Genomic DNA, 9498 nt, shown 5'->3' on the forward strand with positions numbered 1-9498 from the left:
ATGTTGTAAACTTAGACAACGGTTAAAATTTATGACACAACGAAAAGAATGTGCAAAATTGCCGGTTGTTTAATAATGTGCATAGACGAATAATTTGAATAAAGATGTTTCGGAAATTTAGAAACAATTCAAATTGATTTCTTCCGATTTTATCAGCGACCATTCGATGGTGGTAATAACTTCTTCTCTTCTAAGAATTGCCTCTCTTCACCTAGAATTCTCTTGTCAGTCATCATCCAAGGCAGAACAACTAAGTTTTTCTAAAATGAGCCCACAATAACACCACGATTTACCAGCGCTTTTATTAATAACATCATATCAATTGAGATTTTACGCTCATCTCCTAGTAATGCAGTCTAAATATTAAAATGTTTACCCGACTTCCACTACACTGTACACAACTACTATATCGACCACCCACCAACAACGCAACTTTGTCAACATTGCAACAATTCGTTGTCGAAATCTAAATTTTATACACATCTGTTGCCTAAATGTTAACAAACGTGGTAAGCTCACTTTTGGCAACGTATTGTTTGTCACATTTAGACAACGGATGTGTATAAAATTTAGATTTCGACAACGAATTGTTGCAATGTTGTCAACATTACATAGTGTTGTCGTACGTATGTATATACTTTGACAACGGATGGCATTAAAAAATTATAAACAGTTTGCTGTCAATTTGGTGCCAGGCTTGTATATTTCTTTTTCCCTCTGTGTAGTTACTACCTCCCTTGGAATTGATAACGGTCCACATCCATATACTGAAATTTCACACTGGCATTATATCGGTCCTAATATTGGAGACTTATTATGAATTAATAGTATTATAAGCAGATTATGGATCGTTATTTATGGATCAACAGTCGGTTTTAGTTATTTCATAAAAAAATCAATTTGTTACGAAAAAAGTCGAAGTACTTTGCATGAACCCATGTAGTGCTGGCCTTATTTCACGGTGATGCCTTTTCAACCACAAGCTGGGCTGATTAGACTACTCACCACCCTTTATGGTTCTTACACGCCGGTGACAATGGTTCTGCCGGTCCATATATAAAAACTTTTAACAAGTACTCGAGCTATCTAATCAACACACAATGGAGTGGCCTCTGTTGAGCCGGCAACATCATTTAGAGACATATGCGGTAGACCGAAACACGAATCCATCAAATAAGCCGAGGATTTGTTCTTACTCACAGAGAACACCTGTGATAAATTTGGTATGAACAATGCAAACACTGAACATACCCGGACAAGGAAAGAAAACTCAATGGTATTACTTGTATGAGATACCTTTCATCCATCACCATTAGTGAACCCCAAACCATAGAGAACAAAATCTGAAGGTATACGTGTGGGTGAGGTCCGCATAGCCCTACATTAATTTTTTATTAACACCAACTCAACAACCAACCCCAACACTAAGTCCCACAGGCACTTCTCCGGCAATACCACCGAACTTATACCGAATTATAGTCTTTACTAGGGTTCTATAAATCGACTTTCGAATAATCGAACAATCGACTTTTTGTCGAAAAAAGTCGAAAAGTTGAAGTCGACTATTTTGTTTCAAAAAAGTCGATAACTCGACTATCGTCTGTGAAAAAAGTCGAAAAGTCGACTTTGTTAATAAAAGTCGGAAAAAGTCGAAAAGTCTGAAAGTCGATAAGTCGAAAAAAGTCGAAAAAAGTCGAAAAAAAATCGAAAAGTCGTAAAAAGTCGAAAAAAGTCCAAAAGTCGGAAAAAGTCGAAAACTACAAAATTGTAGAAAAAAGTCAAAAATAGTCGAAAATTTTAAAAAAGTGGAAAAAAAGTCAAAAACTCTAAAATAGTCGGAAAACCCCGAAAAAAGTCGACTTTTCGTTTCAACTATAGAACCTTAGTCTTTACCGTGCATTAGTCTCTAAACCGACATTCTCTTACCGCGAATTTGGGTTTAAAACACAGCTACCACGTACACCTCGATGGAACCTCTCCAATAACCAGGACAAGACAAAGTTCGAAACTCTACCAGTTCCCGTTGCACCACATGTGGTTCGAACCCATGCCGAGTCATTCCAAAGAAAGGCTGAGGATACATTTGATCATCATCAGTTTATAGTCCCGGTAGACTAGAGATACTCGTAGCATCTCTTTTCCCCGGGATTGCAATAACACCGAGACGAGGTGTTATCCCCATTATCTCAGTGTTAAGACATTGAGATAATGGGGATAACAATTGGTAACTTTGAAACTAGATCATTTATGGAGAAATTCGAGTCGAAATTGAGTAAGTTTATAATTATATTATAAATTAAGATTACCCAGGATGTTGTGGTAGATTTTTACTTTAAAACTTTTAATTTAATTTCAGTATTTAAATCTCAGAATTTATACGCTGGGTACATTTTCTAACCATTAGAGAAGTAGAATAATTGATTTAAATAATCTTTCCCTTTATCATGTTAAATAGCTTAAAAACAAACAATGGGAATCAGAGAACAATGTTATGAATTATGATGATACTGATGTTGCAGCAATTCATATGTATCACATCTTTTAATACCAACATACAACACAACAAATAGCAGGACCCAAAACAACAATCAACGCAACCCAACCAAACAATCCAATTTGGTAAAATGTAAAAAACTTTTAACAAACAAATAGAACGACCAACCAACCAGCCAACCGACTAGCGACCACATTTCTCATGTTCTTACTAAAAAAAACTGACGTGATTATTTTACTGATGGTTGTTATACAGTTTTATTATTGTTTTTGTGTGTCGACCGTTACAAATTGAGCTCCCGTTTAAAAAGCATTTACACTCATACAATAAACAATAAGGCCTCGGGTTATTTAATATCCTGGAAAAACAAACAAACAAGGTCACCCATACCCAACAACAAATGTTTTCCCACAATTGCCATAATACAGCTATTTTAATGATACCCCCCTTAAGACACCTTGTTCAACGCCTTCTTCTTTTTTTTGGGTTTGTTCGCCATGTTGTTGTTATTGTGTTGAAAAATTTACAACAATCACACACACACATCCAACACAACACTTGAGGAAAATGCTAATAGCGTTATAATGTTAAACAAATTGCCAAGTCATAAAGGAGCAAGTGTATCACCAGTTAGTCTTTCCCTTCTATTGAAAAATGATTGAAAAGCCACTTACATAGAGAATACCGGCTTTGCAAAGACCGACAGGCATTTTGTTTTTAAAAAATATGTGCAGAAAAAAAAAAAGAAACTAATTTTGATACTGAATGATTTCCGTTAACAAATATGCAAATATTTTGACTCCATTTAACCATAAATATCATAATCATAAAACTTGACGCTTCTAGCAATTCGACGACTACCGTTGGCGGTTGCTATTTGCAGTCAAATACTTTTTGAATGTAATAATAAAAAGTAACAACGTACGAGTACATTGAATACGAAAAGGTACCCTTTACAAAACTTTGTATAATTTTATTAGATTCATTTTTTAACATTTATATTATGGTTTCTTCTTGTATCCGTATGTAAATACAGTTAAAGCAATAATTTTTCGTGCATTACAGTTGCTAATATGAAAAATAATACATATGAATTCAGAATCAAAAATCCCGCATTTTAATTATAAGGATAACTGTATCACTATTATAATCAAAATAATTTTTTTGTTTACTTTTTGTAGCCGGTATTGGTCGGGTTATTCTAAACAAATGTTCAATTGAATTTTTTATCCTAAATTTTCCAGTTATCATAGATTTTCACTTTTTTCTAATAGAATTTTATTTAAGGATCTTTAACCACTTATGGGTTTTTCGTATCAAAATTGGTTTTTCATTGAAAATTGAAGTGACCTGCCTAATTTTGGTTATAAACCTAATGGACATATGGGCATTTCCACCGAAAAGTATATTTTTTGCCACATCACGCACATTAATTGACAATATCTTAAGACCATTCCTTTTGATTGGCCCATACTTTATCCTATGTATAAAGCTATTAGAGCTCTACATAAAAATATAAATAATTTAAACATATATAAATATTTTCCCTAGATATAGGCAGTTAATGGTGCGTGACGTGATGTGACAAAAGTAGACTTTTCGGTGGAAATGCCCATATGTTACAACATATCTGAAGAAATACACCTAGACCTTTATTGGGCCTGTTCGGCGCTCTTTTACCAAAATCTCTGGTGGGAATCAAACCGGATTTACAGACTTAACATCTAACCTAGAGGAAGCTCGCGCAAAAATCGGCTATAGATTCCCAATTAATATATTTTGATATGAAAATCCTAAAATCAGTTGTAGATATTTAAATAACGTTCCAAGTTAGAATGTTGTAGCTGGATTCATCCAAAAGCAAAGAAATTTGACACCATCTGATTTGAAGCCGAGAGATCTTGAAAATCGATTTGACATGTTTGATAGAAAGTCATATTGCATCGTGTTTAAAGAAAGTCATATTGCATCGAATCATTATTTGCGATGAAATATTAATTCATTTACGATAAACCGAATCATAAGAGATGGTATCTAGTTCAGCCGAATCGGCTCCAAAGTCTAATATCCATGGCACTAAGGCAATACTTTGTATTTGGTATATACCAGTTAGTAATTAAGATCTAGGTTCATATGAATACTTCTTGACTCTGTTCGATACTGTTTGAACGTCAGTCAAGTAGAGTCGATGGGATTCCGTTTTGATTGGACCACTCCACTCGTCAAATGTATTATTGTGATTTTTATAGTCCAGATCTTGGTCCGTCGGAATACTGTTCTAGTACATGGTCAAGTCTATAGTGTAGTCTATAGTCTAGTTTTTTTTTTTTATCCCATAAAGGTTGTGTCGGATTCCTACCGACTAAAACCACCTCCATCGTCAACACCACACTCCGCGGAACTGCCACCAGGTACTACTTCGCGGGGTGGTCAGCTTTGTCGCTGAACTTCCGATACTGTTTAAACGTCTGTTTAACATACGCTCAGTCAAGTAGAGTCAAAAGGACTCAGTTTTGACTGGACCACTCCACTCGTCAAATGTATTATTGTATAGAATTAGATCCAACCTGTAGCCGTGAGAAATCTCAAGATGTCATTAAGTTTAGGTCAAGATATCTCACCAAGCTTGGGTATGAAATAACTTCCAAGAAAACTGTTTCTCTTAACGGATAGAGCGGGGCATTCAGCGGAAAGATGGAAGGCCGTTTCTTCCTTTTCCTAGTCTTTGCAATTGGGACAGTGGTCATTGAAGAGGAGCCCATTATTAACTTAGTCCCTTTACCGGTGCCTAGGTTATTCCTTATATTTTCAGCCTTATAAACAAGTAACCTTAGGATACTGTTTTTAATAAAATCTAACGGAGTTGGTACTGAAACGGCGTTAGAGATATCAAGAGCTGATCCCGTTCTGGCAAGTTCACCTGACTGTTCATTTCCGTAATATGTTTCTTTTCTAAGCATAGGAACCCGAACAATGATAATGACTGACAGGAGTGTCAGCATTGAAAGATCTTTCTTGCATTGTCTGATTAACAGGGAAGTGGTAGTACAAGAGTTAACTGAAGGAAGTACCGCTTGAATATCGACAAAAATTCTTATGTTTAGCCTGAAAAAGTTTACAGTTTTTGGGAGGATGGTAAGATTTACTTATGCCAGCATCTTCACCAAAGACACCAAAACCGACACCGAAGTTAATTTTTGAACCATCTGTTAAGATTCTGGTAGTACTAGGAACTATTTTAAAAGGGAAATTAAAGAAATAGTTTGTACAATATTTCAGGAATTAAACAGTTAGTTCTTCTCCTAAAAGTAGCCTTTTTTATGTTAAAACTCGAGTTCCAATAATTATTGAATATAGAGTCTCGATATATTTTGAAGAATTGCCATTAAACAAACGAACAAGCAGTTTCAGTTACTTATATGTTTACTCATTTCCATCCAGATATGATGTTGTCTGTACAGGAAAAAATTATTCAAAACTTTTTGACATACGGGTTTACTATTTATTGTGTGCGATTTTAATATACATTCTCCAGTTAACATTTGTAACTATTTGGGGCCATTAAGGTTGTAATTACAATTTACATGTTTATTGTTTTTAGAGTTTTCTTTCTCGGTACAAACGGAAATAGTGTTAGACAGGCAGACTCTCATGTGTCTTAAAGTTAAACTATGTATTTTTTGTACTAAATAGTAACATATAAAGTACAAAAATGTAAAATAAAAGGTTATTTTACAAATAGTTTATAATAAACTTTACAAAAATATTGCGGTTCAAGTTGACTCAATAAATTATTTAATATTCCTATTCCTCTGTATGTACATACATATATTGTTTATCCCCATTCTAAGTGGCTAAAATGTTGTGCAGCCATTAATACCTTTACGGTCATAAATATTGTGGTTCTCATCGCCTTGCCAACTTAACTTAAAAATAACTGACGTTTATCCCGCTTAAACTTTAAACTTTGTCGTTTTAATTTTGTCGACGTTTTCATAACCGGATACGCTTTTGTTTTTTTTATTATGATTCACATTCATATTTTCCCAAACTCAGGCATATTTTGTGTTGGTGTTGTAGAAGTTTTACCGCCATTGTTGGCTTTTCATTGCCACTCAATAAAATAGTTGCACAACTTATACAGAAAGTAAAAAAAAACTATGGTTTGTTCAATTCTATTTAACAACAACTGCCACTATGAAAAGTAAAGGAATAACAGATAAAAAAGGAATAAGATTGTACATCCGAGTTTAAATACTACACAGGCAAGCGTAACAAAAAATGGAAACAAAATTAAAACCAACATCAGTAACAAAAAGGATTATGTTGTGTTGAAAAGTGTTTCTCTCTCTCTAAATGAAATGCTTTTCTTTTTTTGTTTTGCCTATCAAATGATAAATTACCAAAAATAAGGAAAATTCCGTAAAAATGAAGTATAAAAAGTTATTATATTTGTGGTCAACAATGGAACTTTGTTTGATTCGTTGGTAGACTTTAAATGAGCAGTTACGAACTGTTATAACAAACCATCAGAATTTCAATGAACATACAGATTTGGTATCTATATAGTTTGCATTCTTTTGTCGAAATAAGTCGAACAGTAACAAAATATAAAATGTTGGGTTTAAATGGCTACATAGTAGACATTTGCAGAACACCATTTACAGGAAGTGTAAAAACAAAAGCAGCTATATCAAAAATTTCGAATAGAAGCAAACCTTTACAGAAATTTGATTCAAAATTATTTTTATATCTTCAAATCCATTTTAATAAGTTTATATGTAAATTATAAACACCATAAGAAAAACTCGCTGATCTTATAATATTTCGAGAAAATAAAGATAACTGCCTTTGTATCTAAACTCATCAATTGTTATTTAAGCTTTTGAAAACAACTCATCAAAATCCAGAATTACAAACAAATTCATTGATCATTAAGTATTACTCGAAGTTGCAAATCTTAATTGACGTTTAACGAGCGATTTTTTTCTTAGACGATCTTCTAGATTCTAGATTATTTTATGTGAGAATCTGAACTCCTTATCTGGCTTATCACCAAAAAATCTTTGTTAGAAAAGTTATGAATATTGAACAATTTTCTTTCCACAAAAGTATTATTTATAATTATAAAAAGAGGGGAAAAAAATTGTACAAAATATTGACTGGGTATATTGATAGTCAGATTCTATTGTTTGGTTGGTCCTTTTTATACAATTGATTGGTTTCTTAAAAGTCTAATTTCGAGTGTTCTATAAATCCACTTTTGAACAAAAGAGTTCCAAATCTAGTCGACAATTTTGTTAAAAGAATCGAAATCTTTTAGGAAAAAAGTACTCCATCTTGTTGTTGTTGTACACCTAGTATGTCGGGACTATAAACTAATGCTAATCAAATGTAACCTCGGTCTTTCCCTGGAATGATTTTTAATGGCGTTGAGCCAGAGAACCACATAATCTGGTACCACGGGAACCGATAGCCCACAGGGCAGATTTTCGGACTTTGTCTAGTACCGGTTATTAGAGAGACCTCTTCGGTGTGCATGTGGTTTAAATCCAAATTCCCAGGAAGATAATGTTGGTTAAAAGACTGATGCACTGTATTATTCGGCATAAGTTCGGTGCTATTGCCGAGAAAACAGATAACACACAGAGGATTGACTGTGGGACTAAGCGTTGGAAATGAGTTAATGTTAGGTGTATATGATATGGGACCAGGAGTGGATGTGTCGGATATTTTTCTCAATGTGTGTGTCGGATAAATGAGCAGTGTGCGGTGTTGAATTGCGATATGGATGTAATGTATCTTATACAAGTGATTCTACTGAATTTTCCTTCCTTGTCATGTGTATATGATACCGGACCAAGGATTTTTTCTCAATGAGTGTGTTGGATAAATGAGAAGTGTGCGGGGTTGAATGGTGATGGATGTAAGGGATCATAAAAAAATGATACCATTGAATTTTCCTTCCTTGTTCGGATATGTTCAGGGTTTACTCTGTACATACCAGATTTACTACAGTATGTTCTCTTTGAGTAGAAACAAGTCCTCGGCTTATTTTATAGATTTCTGTTCCGCCGACACAACAGAGGCCATCCCGTGGTTATTAACGGAAGTGATGTTAAGCAACGGAGCGGCAATGGTCAGAGAATAGACAGCTCAAGTACATGAGTAGAGTGCACGTGTAAAAAGCACAATGGGACCAACGTGAAATATGCCAACACGGCAGGTGTCCGCGCACTCGATATTAACCGCACAGAGGAGCGACTTTGGGACTAAGCGTTGGAAATTAGTTGGTGTTAAGTGTATACGATACGAAACCAAGAGTGACTGTGTCGGATGTTTTTCTCAATGAGTATGTCGAATGAATAAGAAGTGAGCGGGGTTAAATGGTGATGGATGTAAGGTATCTTATACAAGTGATACCATTGACTTTTCCTTCCTTGCCGGATATGTTCAAGGCTTACTCTGATCATACCAGATTTACCACAGTATGTTCTCTATAAAAAAGAACAAGTCCTAGGCATATTTTATGGATTCCTGTTTCGGTCTACCGATTACATCTCTAGGTTCTATTGCCGACACAATAGAGGCGAATTTGTAAACGAAAAAAGATATATCAGATGTTAATTTTTTTTAAAACTGACAGAATGAACTTTCATAAATAAAGTTGTATTGGCGCTGTTATAACGACCCAAACTGCGAAGATCCAAGCTAACTGCAACTCAATTCATTTGACAAGTATACTTTCTGCCGATTTATTTATTCTCAAGACCCCTTACCGCGAAAACAGTGTATTTTTCATTATATATACACTGTAACTTTGGCATTTTTTCATTACTCAACTACAATAACAGTATCTATATAGTATCTGCACATAGATTTTTATATTCATTACAATAATAAAAACAACGACGGTTAAAAAATTTGTTCAAAAATATTTTTAGCATGCCAATGTTCGCTTAACGAATTCTACAAGTCCCTATTTGCAACATTCGTTTAGTTGG

This window comes from Lucilia sericata, unplaced genomic scaffold (assembly GCF_015586225.1).
Source record: "Lucilia sericata isolate MDLA Ls3-8-SP2 unplaced genomic scaffold, ASM1558622v1 Contig000201F_arrow, whole genome shotgun sequence".
NCBI classification, from domain to species: Eukaryota; Metazoa; Arthropoda; class Insecta; order Diptera; family Calliphoridae; genus Lucilia; species Lucilia sericata.